At 43.5% G+C, this 16,045-nt stretch overlaps 1 protein-coding gene across 1 annotated transcript in view; it reads right to left on the reverse strand.

The window, feature by feature from the left end:
- rbbp8l (retinoblastoma binding protein 8-like) overlaps window positions 1-10,902 on the reverse strand; it is a 123,438-nt gene extending 112,536 nt beyond the window's left edge. The window contains exon 1 of the mRNA XM_041203791.1: window positions 10,841-10,902. The gene's annotated coding sequence lies outside the window, so the exon portion shown is untranslated. The remainder of the gene's footprint in view (window positions 1-10,840) is intronic.
- Window positions 10,903-16,045: the final 5,143 nt, after the last annotated feature.

The raw sequence follows: 16,045 nt of genomic DNA on the forward strand, positions 1-16,045 counted from the left end.
GTTAAAACATCATCTTTAAAACAAGTTCTGCTATTTCAAGTATACCCAGAAGATGTAAAATCTCATATATGTAATAGATCAATAAAATTTTAATAGATTGCTTATAATGAGACTTGAATATAATAGGGCTGGTTCTACAAGTATTGACTAACATCTCACCTTTGGGAACTGTGTAAACTGTCGTGTGGGAGCTATAAATCTTACCTGTGGAAACTGTGTGTCTTGTCCTATGGGAACTGTATATTTAGTATACAGTGAACTAGTGCAAAAGTAAACTCAACATTAACACAGAAGCAAAATACGGTGGATGCTGGAAATCTGAAATAAAACAAAAATCGCTGGAAGTACTCAGCAGGCCAGGCAACATCTGAGGAGAGAAACGACAAATCAAGATGACCTTATAAGATAACGTTACAGGTTGAGATGACCTTTCATCAGAACTGATATAAGGCCAATTGGACCTGTAATGTTATCTTAAAAGGTCATCTCGACCTGTAGTTTCTCTCCACAGGTGCTGCCTGACCTGCTGAGTATTTCCAGCAATTGTTGCTTTGTTTAAATCTGAAGGTCCGCAAATGTATTGGACAATAGTTCTGCCAGATATTAGACCAAGGGGTTCACCTGGCTTTGTTGATCTTTGTACTGACAGAGTTCATGAAGTGGAATATTAACATATAGAAAAGTACAGTTTGGAAATTATTTTTTCAACTCTTCCATTTTTAAGGAAATATATTTGCAGGAAATTCTCATTTAACTTATAAGAGCAATTTAGCCACACATTCCTGAGGTCTTTGGTTGCCCACACGTTAAGTAGTTTCAGGTGGCTGCCATAACACGAGACAACATGAATTCTTATAATTCAATTTTTCCACAAAACGTCCCTTAATTTGCAGACCAGTGAAGGTTAGTGGTCAGCATGTGCTTTTATCATGTTCAATTGCTCATTTGTATCAGATTTTGAATCCAGCTTAATCCAGCTGTCTAAACCTTTATATGAATCATAGTAATTAAAGATTAGTAGGAGTCTGGTTGACCCAGTGAAGCTGTGGTGATGAATGTTGATATATTTAATAGTTGAACGTTGGATATTCGATAGTATTGTAGCCATCTTTAAGTACGTCCTGCTTGTCTCTACTCCACTTTCTGGGAAACTTTTCAAAAGGAGCAAAAGTAGTTAAAAATGTGAAACTGGACAATAAATATTAATAATCTATATCTTGCAGCAGCAATGATGGTGAAACTGTCAGCACTCACAGTTATTACTCCACTGAAACTGACCGCAACACCTCGAGTCCGCACAGAAATTGCAGTCAGTGGTTTTATATTCCCCCAGAGTGTGCACTGTCCCCAGAGTGCAATCCATAAATAATTAGTGAGCTGATAAAAACTCCCACTTTTCTGCTGTTAGTCTCGCTGTGAAAATCCTTGAGGGCGTTACATCTTATTGAAGTGTAACTGGGTTTTAACATTCAGAATTACCGCTGAATGACATCGCAGGCCCTGAAAAATAAATTTTATATTTGTGGAATGTCTAATTTCTCCATTAGATAAATTCCAGATTTTAAAAAATTAAATCTTTAATTTTACACCCCCTGCCACACCCCCAAGAGTGGGCTGGCAGACTTGGGGTTGAGGGGGTAAAATCTGATGGCATGACAGGGGTGTTGTACCCGTCCCCTACATACCTCCACCAGCAGGATCGGTGGCAGGCAGCCTTCCTACCCTTGGGCCACCCAAGGTCCTTAAGTGGCCACTGTGGCATTTTCCAAGTGGCGGGGGTGTGGGGGAGGGGGTTGCCCACACCTATTTGTGAGGCCGCCAGGTAAACCCATGCGGCCTGGATGTGGGCTCGGTGGCGGGGATGCCTCTCCTGTTCAGGTAGCCTGTGCTCATTGAAAGCACCCCCCACCGTCCCCCAATCCCCCATCAATAAATTTAACTTCCCAGGGCCCCCACTGCTTTCCACACTCCCAGCCTCCTGAGCCTTTATGAGCTTCATTTGATTGAAGGTAATTGAGCTGCAGGTGCCAACTGGGGTCTGATGAATACCATGTAATTAGGACACCCTGTGAGCCTGAGGGTGAGGGGAGCTGGAACAAATGTGGGGAGGGGGTGAAAGAGGAGGGAAGTAGGGGGAGGCAGGGGTATCCCAAGATGGCAGAAACCCACATTGCCCCACTTGGATCCACAGAAATGCAACACTGAAAATGATGCATGGACCATTTCAAGAGCAGTCTTCAATGGATAGGTCATTCAGAATTTGGTACCACAAGGCAGAGCGTAGATGGCAGATGCTCTAACCATTTGTTCCAGAGCCTTGCTGAATGGAAGGCAACTAATGGAATTTAGGTGGGCACCTTGCCACTTAAAGGACTACCGCTCATCCTCATGGCAACAGGGTCACTTGAAGGCTCTGCATTTTATACCTGAAAAATGTTCAAAGATGAGTTCCATTTGCTCCTATTTGGCTCTCATGGATTTCACTGCTTTAAAGGAACACTCGGAAACATACTTATAGGCCGGGATTTCCTGTGCCCCCGGCGTCGGGCGTGTTCGGTGGTGTGAGCGGACAACATGGCGCGATTGGTTTCACGGTGGTGTGAAACCAGTTTGCGATCGTCCGCTCAGCCTGCCGAAGGGCCACGTTTCCTGCCATTGGACGTTGGGAGACTCATTGTAATACATGTGCATATCATTATTAGGCCAGCCCACCGGAATCATTCCCCACCCCTCCTGCTGGACGTCCACCCATGTTGGCAGGAAAACATGTTGATGTGTTTCACAGCAGCAGATAAGCAACGTGCACCTGGCGGGCTGCACTTCACTCGGGTCTTCAAGGTTTGTTTGCCTACCTTGCTTCGGGCAGCACTCACAGCCATCAGCGCCAGGCTTCACAGACAGCACCACATCACTTTTAGGGGGGCTCATGGCAGGTCTCAACCTACCAGGCCAGCCTTGGGTGGGTGGCTTTTCAACGGCTGCAGGGCAAGGGCTTATTTTGTGAAGGGGGAGAAGTGGCCTCAGGCAAGAGAAGATGCTGCAGGACAAGAGCTGTACTGGGGAAGGAGGGCAACCCAGGGTGTGTGATGAGGGACACATGTTGATCTGTGCAAGTGGCCTCAAGATGGTAAGGCAGTCTCCAGAGGAGATGAGGCCAGATGGACATGTGAGGGTATGTGTGTGAGAATGGGTGGTGATTTTCCTTGAGCTGGCAGTGAGTGAGATGCCAGTGAATGTGTGATGGGCTTGAGTGTGTGAGTTTAGAGAGATGAGATGATTGCCATACCCTGGCTGCATGGATGAGATCCTTTATATGCCATGGATGGCCAACTTCTTCTGTGCAGCATTGGCACTGATCACCACTGCCGTCACCTACCAAGCCAGAATGAGGAGGTTGCTGCTGCTCCTATGGCCAGAGTGGGTGAGAGGACATCACAATGGGGCCTCCATGGTGTCCAAAAGGCACTTGAGGGCTGCAGTCTATTTGCCCTTCAGGGCCATGTCTTCTGTGCTGCAGTCCTGGGCTGGAAGCACTGAGTGTGGCTGTTCTATAACTGTGGTGCCTGGCATGATGAAGCGGCGAGGTGATGTTGTAGCAGATGAATTAGAGCCCACCGCCATGGAAACGGCGTGTTTCCCGGGAATGCATAAATAATGCAGTGGGTTTGGGATGATACGGCGTGAAAACCAGCCATCTTGGCCTGCAGATAAAATGTCATCTTACCCGCCCACTACCACACTTTGTGCAAATCTGGGACGATTCCGCCCACAGTAAATCAATGCCATTTCCCGATGACAGAAAATTACACAGTGAAGAGATGGGCCTAAAGATGATCAATATCATAGCTGGATTACTTAAGTGACAAGCTAATAAATGACAAATGGGGTTTAACATGAGTACATTAAAATTGAATTACATAATAGAAAAGCATAGGAGTATAGAAGATTACGGGGCAATTTGATTGAGGTATTTAAAATGTTAAAAGAATTTGATAGGTTTCTAATGGGAAATGTGGACACAATGAATACATTAGCAAAGGTGGAGAAGGAGAAGGATAGAAGTGTGATTATTTATTCTTCACCGACAGAATCCAATCAATGTGAAGCTGTTATCAATAAGGTTAACCAAGCACCAGGATGCTTTTCAAGGGCACTTGATTACGAGTCAAAACAAATTACTTTAACCATGTATTACTTATTGATAAGGACACATTTAGAATATTATGTACACTCTACCTTCAAAGGACATTTGTGTGTTGGAGAGTGTTCAGAAAAGAATGGCAAAGATGATTGCTTAAATTGTACAAAGGGGCTTGGAAAACTGAACATTTTTTTTCTACCGCAAGAAGGAGCTCAAATGAAGACATGATGCAAGTCTTTAAAATTATGGGAAAGATGGATGGACAATGCAGAAGCTGGTCGCTTAACTTGGATTGTGATCCCAGAGCACAGAGATATTAGCGCAAAATGAATAACTCTCAAATGATTTCAAATCTGTAATGGGAACTAAGCACATATTAAATGGAATAGATAAGGTAAACCCAGATTATTACTTCACCTATACCAAGAAAGTAGTGCTGGAAGACATAAATGGAAGTTAGAAGTAGGTAAACTTAAAGTAAATAGTATGAAAATGTACTCTGCAAAGACTGCTGAATGTTTGCAGTAATTCAACAAACAAGGTACTTTGGGGTGATTTGAACATGCGATAAGTAGGTGCCATGATCGGAAAAAAATAGACCGATGACCTTAGGAGGACTGAAAGTCCCTTATTCATTGTTGACCTTTTCTGCATTCTTAGGAAACTAAAAGAAGGTTTTCCCCATTCACAGAGCACTGATTATGTGGGACAGACTCCAGGAAGTGCAGTTGTTCCATTAAAACCCTTAAAACGTATGGGCTAAGTATCTGGTGAAATGCCCATGGCTCAGCACAAGCCTTGCTGCATTACACACCAAAGAATAAGGATTGCTGCAGCATTCAGAGTAGCACAGCACTCACCGCAGGCTGAAAGATTGTGCATGCTCACCATGATGGACCAGTGAGCAAACCAGCACAGGAGCGGGAATAAATCAGCAACAGCAACCCACCTTTGGACTCTCAAGGACAATAACCTCAATCAACAGGACCCATCAGTAAATAATAGCACAATCCAAGTAATCCCCGCAAACTAAACAAACGCATCGTTAAATTCCTAGTGCAAACACAACTATGCCACTAAATTCATAATGGACAGGATTTTTGGGTCTTCGGGTGGGTGTGGTTGGCAGGCCCAGTTTCGACCTGGAAACAAGCCTCCACCCGTGACCAGCCCCTGACCCCAATTTCGCACTGGCTGCCAATTAATGGGCAGCCAGCCATGATAGGCCCAGCGCTGCTGGGGTGGGGGTGGGAAGAGGGCGAGCACTGAAGTCAGCGCGGGTCCAGGGGAGCGTGCAATGAAAGCTCCCTGAAGGCGGAGAGCTGCCTCAGTGAGCTGAAGAATTTTAAAGCCAAAAATAAACATTACGAAATTCCCCCAAAAAAATTCCACCCAGAAGAATCACTCAACTCAACATATTGATGATAAAAATTCCGCCCAAACATTTTCATTTGAAAAAAAGTTAATATTGGAAAGCTCATCCCGCCCTTGGCTGAGGTTCCCTCAAAAATCCAAAGGCCGCCTGGCCAATTCAGCCGTCCACCAATCGTAATGTTGGACAGGTGGGCAGCAAAAAATCCAGGCCAGTTACCACATAAACGGCCTTGATGGGCCTCTTAATTGTCGGGGGGCGCGCTGCTGACGCTCGCACGCACCTGCCGACCGAAATATCATGCGAGTGCACGATGATGCCGGGACGCTGACCTGAACCCCATCGCGCGCTATTCCATGCTCGGGGGTGTCAGGCGCGGGCCCACACGCCGAGTGAAAAATCTTGCCCAATGCATCAAAATGCTGTTTCCATAAGCATCAGGCTATCAAAATGTACAATAATTTCATAAAACACAGAAAGAAAGACTTATGTAGCATATTTCATGGCCACAGGGTGCACTTTACAATTGTTTGAGTACTTATAAAGTGTAGTTGCTGTTGCAATATGGGAAACACAGCCAATTTGCACACAGCAAACTCCCACAATCAGCAACGTGATAATAGCCAGATAATGTTTTTTGTGATGCTGATAGAGAGATCAATGTTGACCAGGGATAACTTTTCTGAGTTCTGAAGAAGAGTCCTATTGGACTTGACGTGTTAACTCTGCTTCTCTCTCCTCAGATTGCTGCGAGACCTGCTGAGGTTTTCCAGCACTTTCTGTTTTTAATTTCAGAGTTCCAGCAATCCGTAGTATTTTGCTTTTATTATAACTCTCCTGTTCTTCGTCAAAACAGTGCCTTGGGATCTTTTATGTTCACCAAAGAAGACAGATGTTTTAATGTCTCCTTTGAAAGATGATGCAACACTCCCTCAGTACCACACTGGAGTGTCACCCTAGATTTTACTGCTTAAGTCCTGAAGGGGGACTTGAGCCCACAACCTTCTGACTCAGGGGTGAGAGTGCTACCAACTCAGACATGGCTGACATATGAAGACAAGACAGGAGCCATTAATCTGTGAAATGGAATTAGTCAGAGCTGAACAGAATGGACTAGATCTTGACTTTGTGTGATGGTATAAAATGGGTAATAGCTAGTTGGCTGCTATTTTACATCTCCTCCCCCCACCAAAAATGTTTCCTTCAATTGACTTTAATAGTCAACCCACCTCAGTGAGTTGTAAGGTTGGAGCAACGTTCTTCAGATATTTTTGAATACCTTCAGTGAGAAAGTTCACTGATATACATGTTTTAAGATTTGATTTGGTTAATTTTAGCCGCTCGTCTTATGGGTTTTTTTTATGGTCCATGCCATAGTGTGAAATGGGCTCCTGGTGAATTGGCAGCCCACTTTTACAACTCGGCCCAGTTCCTTGTCTGTCGAAACCAATTGAGCCACTCCTCCAATTTCACCCTTTCATTTGATTTAGATTCCACATGCATGGAAATGCAGAATTGGTAACCGGTGATTGGGTTGAACCCACACTGCAACGGATCTACCGCCTAATCGGCTGAATTGGTTAATTTAGTGACAGTACTGAAACATTTTTCTTCTCAGTTTTATATAAGTGAGTGGCAGTAGCGGAAATGTAACCGATGACTAAACTTTTCCCAAAAGTGCAGTTATCTACTTGATTCTGACAGATGAACAATTGCTCCTTTGACACTCAGCAAATATTTTTTGTACAAGTGTCTGGGAAAATAGCTCTGTTGAAGGTTATGGATTTCTGAATCATGTCGGTACTTGCTGTGGAGCTGTTTTGAAGACTAGACACCAAGACTGATGTGTGTGCAGCTCCGTACACAGCACAAAGTATTACATTTCTTATATGTTAATCTTGTTTTTGCTCAAATGTCTTGTAGACAAGGATTGTGATGCTTCTCAGGAAATTTTCTTTTAGTAGAATAGATAAGTCAAACATTATTATGGAGAAAAAATAAAATCCCCTCGACCATTTTATACCAAGGGAAATCTGTGGGAGGTCTATTTTAGAGTGAATGGCTATCAGTTTACATGATAACCTGGTACAAGAGTATTATAATCCAAAGCTTAATTAAATGTTCACACCTATGTAAACTTACTTGCAGTATACACTTTGGAATCAATAGACTTGTATAACAAAGAAAAAAAATAAGAGCTGCATTCATAGCTCAGTGTGTAACTGAGCCACACAAACCAAGAAAGTTCCTGATTCAATCCCTGGCCTGACTGAGTTAGCTGACTTCATCAAGGATCAGACTTCTTGGGTGGAAACATTTAAGTTTGTTTACAATATACTCAGCAGCAACTACACGTGTGCTTTCAACTCCAACTCTATCTCTACACTGACTGCTGAGGTAGCCCAAGCTACTCTCCTATTGGTTACTACAGATCATGTGATCTTGCCTAACAAGCGGTAGCCATGTTACATCCTGGGCTGTGGAAAGGAGGTGAGCTTTGACTCCTGCTTCCATTTGCGAACCAGTGACCCCTGCTGGAAGGACATGTGTGTGGATGACAGAAGAGTGAACAGTGAGGCTTGTTTGTGATGCCTCAATGGTCAAGTGGCCAGGTAACAGATTCTGTCACAGCTGATGCTTCATAATGGACACATAATCGTGTGAATGACTGATGCCTGCAAAACCGTAACCCCGCAAGGAATTAACCCTCTCAGCTCTGGATATGGGAACTAATGTAAATGGTTTTGAAAATATTTTTAAGTTTTCAATAATTGGGCTTACTTGTGCTATCCAGTGTTTGGAACTTTGATATTTGCACTAACTAATAGCAAGTTTGTGTTAAGGAAAGACGTGTCACTTATTCCTCTAACTAGGCCAGTTTAACATGGCATTTGTAAAATGGAAATTGGGGTATATACCAACAAGCAAAACCTTCAGAGAATGTTGCATTCATTACAAAACACCGACAAAAGCAAATTTCCACAGAAACAAAATGGATGAAACTTTGATATTTAAAATCTATACATGCAAATCAAAGACATAAAATTTGCAGGACCTTTTAATGACTTGGGATACTTAATCTGAAACTGTAACCTGTAGAACTGAATAACAGCTCCAGCGAATCACTGAAGATGTAATAAATTATTTTTAAAGTCCGGTCCTCAATATAATGCAACGTGCTGCTAAATGCCATTAATGCTGGTGTAATATTTCAGTTTAAACATGCTATAAACTATTCCAAATTAATTGCTTTATGTACTGTACATATAAAACCTAGAGTGTGTTGCTAGACAGAAACACACCAAAGGCTGAAATTTTTGTCCCGCGGGCAATGGACTCGATCAGGTGTAAAATCGTGTGAGAGGACATCATGGTGCACAAAAGTTGGAAGCGCGCCCGCCAACAATTAAGCGGTCAATTAAGCCCATTAACGGCGCAATTGTCTCTGATCTTTCGTGGCCCGTGCAACCTGTTACGCTTGGCCAATCGGCCAGGCGCCTTTACATTTTTCATCAAACCTCATCCGAGGGCGGGATGAAATTTCCATTATGAAATAAAATAAAAATAAATAAATATCTGTGGACGGCGTATTTATCAGCTATATTTTCAGGCGCTTGATTGTGATGTGTGGACATTTTTTTTTGCAGCTTCATAAACCTTTATTTGATCATTTTCAGCTCCCTGCAGCTCCCTGAGGCACTGTCTGTCTGTCTGTCTGTCCTGCCACGCTCACCCACACCCATGGAAACATTGTTGCCCGCCCTCTTCCCGCCCTCTACCCCAGCAGCATTGAGCTTTTCGGCAGGCGTTTCTTGCTGGCTGGCCATGAATTGACTATTAATTGACCAGCCAGCGTGAAATCGCAGTTAGGGACCAATCGCGTCCGAGGGCCCGTTTCCCGGCCGTTCCCAGGCCTGTTGATTATGCACGTCCACCAAAGATAAAATTCAGGCCCAAGGAAAGAAAGTTATACCATTTATGAAGTTCAGAAATAACTTTAGAATATTAAAACCCAGAGATGCATCATATTCCTTATATATATATATATTTATACACATATATATCATATATATATAAGAACACTTATCTGTAAAGTGTGAAGGTGTAATTTCTAAGGACTGCTTTTGTTTCATTTTTAGAAAATTTAAAAAAAGAGTGCCGGATTGTTGTAGGGTGTAGTTGTACTATTGATGATAGATTTGCTCTGCAGACATTTCTTGGGTGGAATCATTAAGCTTATTTACAATATACTCAGCAGCAACTGCACATGTGCTTTCAACTCAACTCTATCTCTAAACTGACTGCTGAGGGAGCCTGTGCTACTCTCCTATTGGTTCCTACAGATCATGCGTAATGATTATTATTCTTAAAAGTACATTACACACTAAATAAAAGCATAATTACTACATGGATTCATGTGAAATAGGAGACTGTTCTGATCAAATTGCATGGTTTGAATTGGAACGTTCTGAGATGTATGATTTGAAGTGTAGTGATATTGGGTTTTCCTTCACTGCATACCACAGAGAGACTCATTATTCACTAAATAAATACAGCAGATGCTGAAAATCTGAACTATAAACAGAAATTTGTGGAAACACTTAGCAGGTTTGGTAATACTCTGTGAAAAAAGAGCAAAGATCAACATTTCATGTATTTTGACTCTTAATCAGAACACATAAAGGGTCTCTAACGAAGGGTCATAAGATCTGAAACATTAACCTTTCACATTTCTTCACAGACCCACTGAGTGCTTTCAGCATTTTCTGTTTTATGGGGAAATTATGCTTGTTTGTGGCTCTGAAAATATAATTGGGACCCCCCCACCCCCCCAGCAAGTTTCAGCTTCCGATGGAATTTCACAGCTCCCCAGGATCCTCCACAAAGGTCTCTGACTCTGAGCTAGAGTCCAAGACTTCGGACAGTTCCGATCTACTTACTTGAATAGTTACCCAGGAAATGTTGGACAGATTAAAACCTAGTCTAACTCAGGGGTAACTACAGAACTGGCCCTCCACTCACTCACACTGACACCCGACCTCCTGACTACCCCCCAGACCTGACCAACGCCTCACCCACCTACCAACTCACCCACCTACGACCTTGCCCACCTACCAACTCATCCATCTACCAACTCAGCCACCCACCACCTCACCCACCTACTGCCTCACCCACCTACAACTTCACCCCCCGCCACCTCACCCACTTATCAACTCATCCACCCACCACCCCACCCACTTGCCATCTCATCCACCTGTCACATTACCCATCCACTCATTCATCCACTCATCCATTCACTAATGTTCAGACTGGATCTTTAAGCTTACCATATGGCAGCTAGTGCTGTAAATAGGGGGCATGCCCCGTCCACCCCGACTCTACTCCGCTGCAATGGAGCTCTCCAAGGGACTCGACATTCCACTTTTCTGGGAAAGCCAAGCTCGGAAGGCCCTGGAAGAAATGCGGAGCCGAGTTGAGTCTGGGGCATTCTTGAGTGGAGCAGCAATCCGACAATTATTGCCTTGGGAGTTCTGGGCCATTATTTCAGGAAATGCATTTCTTTGTACCTGACACTAGAGGGGGCTCTCTGCAAGCTTAAACTCCATTCAATATTGCAGTGGTTTTAAACTGAGTAGGAATTTTATCAAAAATACCTGGAAAAACTCAGCAGATCTGACAGCATCTGCGGAGAGGGACACAGTTAACGTTTCGAGTCCAAGGGTCATTCAGACTCGAAACGTTAGCTGTGTCCCTCTCCGCAGATGCTGCCAGACCTGCTGAGTTTTTCCAAGTATTTTTGTTTTTGTTTTGGATTTCCAGCATCCGCAGTTTTTTGCTTTTATCCAGGAATTTTATCAGACAGCCTCAAGCTCAAAGTGAACTAGCTCATAAATAGTTATAAAGGTTCAAACATAGAATAAACATTTCCCTTCTTAAAATAAAGAAATATATATTCAAATTAAATTTGGTAACATTCAGCATCCTCCAAAAACTGGTGGTCTTTCAAAAATCTGCTGTCTGTGTCTTTTAGTTGTACCAAGTCCCGTTCACTCCTGTGTTCGCTGACCTACATTGGGGCTCCTGGTCAAACCACGTCTTGATTTTAAAATCCCCACTCTTATTTTCAAATCCCTCCAAGGCCTTGCCCCGCCCTCTCTCTGTGATCCCCTCTCAACCCCACAACCCTCTGTGATATCTGAGCTCATCTACTTCTGGCTTCCTGAGCAGCCCCACTTTTAATCACTCCACCATTCATGGCCGTGCCTTAAGCTTCCTACATCCCTAAGCTCTGGCATTCCCTCCCTACACCTCTCCAACTTACTACCTCGCTTTTCTTCTTTAAGATACTTCTCAAAACCTGCCCCTTAGACCAACGTTTTGGCTGTTGGCTCTCTTGTATCGTCTCCTGTGTTTCTTTGGGCAGAATCTTTGGCTTGGCGAACGGGGGCGGGGCCTGCTCGCCGAGGCGTAAAATGAGGCGGGGTGATGTCGGGCGTGCGTCCCGATGTCACCGCGCGCCATTTAGGTTTGCGGTTTGGCGGGCGAGCAGCTGAATCGACCGTGCGCCCGCCGAACTGTCAAAGGCCTGTTAACAAGCAATGAAGGAAATCAGCTGAGCTGCCCCCTCCCCAACCTTAAGGTCGGCGGGGGAGTGGGGGCAGACGAAGAGCCCAGGCGGCCTTCGCATTTTTCATGGAACCTCGTCCGCGGGCGGGATGAGCTTTCATGAATGATTTAAGATTTTCAGAAATTTTTTACATTATAATTTACTGCACGTGTCCCAGCTCATTGGCGGAATTTTATGCCAGCGGGATTTTATGGTCCCGCCGATGGACTTTCGAACGGCCCGCTGCATTTTACTGCTTACAACAATTTATTAGACTGTTTAAGCTTAAAATTAACCTCCCTGAGGCACAGAGCTGGCCTGAGGGAGATTTCTACTCTCTTCCACGCGCATGCGCGATAGAGTGCACTCCCGACTCAGCTCCCACCCCCACCGTCCACACAGGGAGCTCCCCGGCGCATGTCACACTGAACGGGCCCTAATTGGCTCGCCCACGTAAAATGGCGGTGCCCAGCCGTTCGGGGGCACCAATCGGCTCCGTGCCCACCCGCGCCCACCCCCGCACAACCCTCCAGACGGGGAGAAAATTCTCCCCCCATGTCTAATTTTTCTTTATTCCTCTCCTGTGAAGTCCTTTGGGGGGAGTTTTCTTACATTTAAAGGTGCTGCATAAATATAGGTTGTTGTTGTAGTAGTGGCACTTAGTCTCCCTGTGGCGGAGTGCCTGGCCTCTGTCCTATGCCAACATTTGCACTGCCTGCCATTTCCACATTTTTATTCTGAGGCTCATGATTCATGAGGGACATTTTCAGCATTCAGTAAACCTCAGCTCATTTAAATCTGTACCCTGTCTTGCATTAAGCCCAGTTTGCCCATCTCCATTGTCCTCATTGAGCCTTCTGAATACCTCACCTTTTATAATTCTAACCTTTGGGATCAATCGCTCTTCTCTGCTACCCACATTCACTGTCACTCTCTCTCTCTCTCTCTCTCTCTCTCTACCTAGACGTCTCAATTGCTAGCATCTCAATCACAAACAAGGCCATCTCTGATCACCTCCTCATATCCAACATCCCCCCTTCAGCCCCACTTCCTACTACATTTATCCATGGAAAAATCTCTTCCGCAAGTTACTTACAACTTTCAAACTCCTAACTGCTACCCTTCAACTCCCTGTTCACCGGGACACAGCTACTTTTTTCAACCACACTGTCACCTCTGCCATTGATGCTATTGATCCTATTGATTTCCCCATCACTCCAGTGTTCACTGTACAGTGGCTTAAACTCACTTACAAAGGTTCCCAATCTAGCAGAGCTTTGATTTTAAAATTCTCATCCTTATGTTCAAACCCCTCCATGGCCTTGCACCTGTCTATCACGGTAACCTCCTCCATCCCTACATCCTTCCAAGATGTCTCTGTGTTCCTCCAATTCTAGCCCCTTGTGCACCTCTCATTTTCTCCCCCCACCATTGGTGGCCGCATCTTCAGCTGATAAGCCAAGATCTTGCCTGCCTGTCTAGGTGGATGTAAGTGATCCCATTCTACTATTCAAAAAAAAAACTGCAGAGTTCTTCTGATGCCCTGGCCAATGTTTATCCCTCAAGCAAGGCCACCAGAACAGATTAACTGCTCATTTCTCTCATTGTTGTTTTGTCATGTCAGCCTACATCTCCAGTAACACGATTTCAAAGCACTTTGTGATATCCAATGGATGTGCAGTACACTTTACGAACACAATCTTTTCTTTCTTCTAAATTGCTAGCACAGAAAGAGACTATTCAGTCCACTGTGCCTGTGCTAGCGGATAAAGAGCTGACTAGCCTTTCCAGCTCTCGGTTTGTAGCCTTGTTATGACACTTCAGGTGCAAATCCAAGTACTTTTTAAGTGTTATGAGGGCTTCAGACCCTCATCACCCTCTGGGTGAAAAATATTCTCCTCAACTCTCTCTAGTCCTTCTGACAATTACCTTAAATTTATACTCCTTGGTTATTGGCCTCCCTGCTTAGAAAAATAGGAGATTGGTAAGAAGGTAGCTATTTGGTAATAGTGGTAACAGGGGTAATGTGTGGAACTTCGAGAAAATTGCACAACTTTTGTTATTTTGTACCTTATCAATAATAACAGTACCGTATATCAAAGGAAATTTTTTGAAGCCCGGCGACTATTATGCTGGTGACCAGTATCATATTCCAGAATATTATGAACTTTTAGACAAAACCTTAAACATTTTGAACACAAACAGTCTATTAAAATGGCCATTGCAAATCATGTGACATTTGGCTTCAGAGCTCCAGATATTTTCTATCTCAAGCAAATACCTTATGAAATATAGACATCCACAGGCATCTGGAGAATTTATACATCCCTTTGTACAAGGATGGACCATCAACAAACGAACCATCCTTTTGTTTCACCATGGACCAAAGAATCTTTGAAATTAAATGCATGTTAGATGAATGAGAATGGATTCCCATCAACCTTCCAACGTATCCTGGTGGTCTCATCCAAATCAGATGGGACAAATTTCAAAGTGTCAACCGACAATGCAGGATGTGTAATCAATACAACACCCAATTTTGAAAAATAAAGACTTTGAACTTGTACAGGTCACATGGTGTGGAAGGCAAAATTCAGCAAGAAGCTGCTCAGAGGCAGATCCATCAGAAAGCCAATAAACCAGCCACAAGTCAACTAAGCAGCCGAGGTAATAAACAGCCATACCTGGAAAGTGGGAGAAGGACTCTCCCCAACCTGTTCCAACTTCAAGCTCACCTGAGAAACAACTTCCTGGAAAGTCAACTGGAAGAGGCTTCGCAGCTTCCTAAAAATTCTCTGCTTTACAACACCTTCACTGCAACCAAAGCATCAACTCATCTAAGAAACTAGATGAGAAAGCCACAAAAGAGATTGAGACAATCATAAATTGTAATTGTATTGTTTTTCCCTATTCTGTATCTAATCTTTGTGTGGGTGAGTTGACTGAGTGAGAAGCTGCATTTTTAAACCTCTGTTTTGTGATAATAAATAATTTTCCTTATTTTTAAATTCACAAAAAGCTTGCTGCTAGAATTATGTAAATTGTGTCATTCATTTTAAGGGTATAAGAAAACATACACTCCTCACATACAAAGCAAACTGATTTTGGGCCATAAGGAAACACATAAATTCTGTCCCTCGCAAAACAATAACCATTTTTTGCCGGAAACATTTCCCAAATAATAAGAAGAGGAGTCGGAATGTTGACAAGGACACAATTCCCTGTACTTCTTTTATTATTGCCCGAACTACTACAACAGGCTGCCAATTGAGCCAAGCTGACATACATACTACATGGCCTGAATTTTAAGAATGGTTATCTTTGGAGATGAGTGTATTTTTTCCAAAACTTACCCATAGGTAATTAATGTAGGCTAGAATCCATGGTAGGACATTAAATTCTTATGGGGCTCAACAGGGTAGGATGCCTTCCCTTGGTGGAGACTCTGGAACTAGGGCTCACAGTCTTAAAATGAGGTGCTGGCCATTTTAGACTGAGATAAGGAGAAATTTCTTCACTCAGAGGATTGTGAACCTTTGGAATTTTCTACCCCAGGGAGCTCAGTTATTGAATATATTCAAGACAGAGATTGATAGATTATTCGATACTAAGGGAATCAAGGTATATGGGGATAGCGTGGGAAGGTGTAGCTAAGGTAGAAGATTAGCCATGATCTTATTAAATGACGTAGCAGGTTTGAGGGGCTGAACAGCCTGCTCTTGTTCCTATTTCGTATCTTTAGGTTAACATCTCCTGTTAATGATGTCTTCAACAATACAACACTTTGTCAATTGTGTAATGGAGCACCAGTTTATGTGATGAGTTCCAACCTTGGTGTAGGGCTCAAATGTGCCATGTTGGCTCAGTGGTACCAACTGGGCCATGCTGACACACATAGTGCACGGGGCTGCTTTTTAATAGATGG

Source organism: Carcharodon carcharias, chromosome 14, assembly GCF_017639515.1.
Source record: "Carcharodon carcharias isolate sCarCar2 chromosome 14, sCarCar2.pri, whole genome shotgun sequence".
Lineage (NCBI taxonomy): Eukaryota > Metazoa > Chordata > Chondrichthyes > Lamniformes > Lamnidae > Carcharodon > Carcharodon carcharias.